The following is an 824-nucleotide window of genomic DNA, read 5'->3' on the forward strand; positions in this document are numbered from 1 at the left end:
CCCTCCTCCCTCCTTCCCTTCTCCCTCCTCCCTCCTTCCCTCCGCGCACGCTGGGCAGCGTCGTTCGCAAGGAGCGGCGGAGGGAGGGAGCGAGCGAGCGAAGGAGGGAGGCGCAGCCCTGCGAAAGGGGGGGCTGTGGGGTCTCTGCTGGAACACCCCCGACCCCCAGCACCCCCTCTCCGTGTGCAGGCAGACAGGGCTGGGGGACGTGGAGGAGGATTTCAGGGTTTTCCCGGAGTGGCGGGGATGCTCCACCTGCAGCAGGAGGGGATGAAGGGGAGGGAAGTGGGGTTTGGGGGGCACCCCCCTGTCCAGCCCCTGAGAGCATCTTTACATTGATGGGGAATGGTGACAAAGACTGGCACTGGGGGCGGGAGGACGACCCTCAGCAGAAGTGTGCGATGGGGAAGGGATGGAGACCCCAGGCTGCTCTCAGCCTCTCAGTGTAGCTGCCCAGCCCAGCTGCCCCACACCCAATATTGCCGAGAGCTGGGCAGTGTGGCAGCTCGCCCTCCAGTCCCCCCAGCACTCCTGGGGAGAGGCCTGTGGGGGCTGGTTTTGGCAGGCACGGGTACCAGGGCGATGGGAAAGCTCTGGGTGCTGGGCTGTGCCAACCCAAGTGTCAGACACACAATTAATTACTGCAGCCCCAGAGCCACAAACACTAAATATGCCGTCGCCGTAGCGCGTGGATAATAGCAGCTCTTTGCAAAGTGTTTCTTTCTCCCCTTTCTCCTCTGTGTGCAAGAGACAGCGAGTGCAGAGAGCGCACAGCAGCTCTCCACTGCTTGATTAAGTCAGCAGCGAAGACAAAATGTGCCTGT

The sequence above is a fragment of the Zonotrichia leucophrys genome, chromosome 10 (genome assembly GCF_028769735.1).
Source record: "Zonotrichia leucophrys gambelii isolate GWCS_2022_RI chromosome 10, RI_Zleu_2.0, whole genome shotgun sequence".
In the NCBI taxonomy this organism is placed as follows: domain Eukaryota; kingdom Metazoa; phylum Chordata; class Aves; order Passeriformes; family Passerellidae; genus Zonotrichia; species Zonotrichia leucophrys.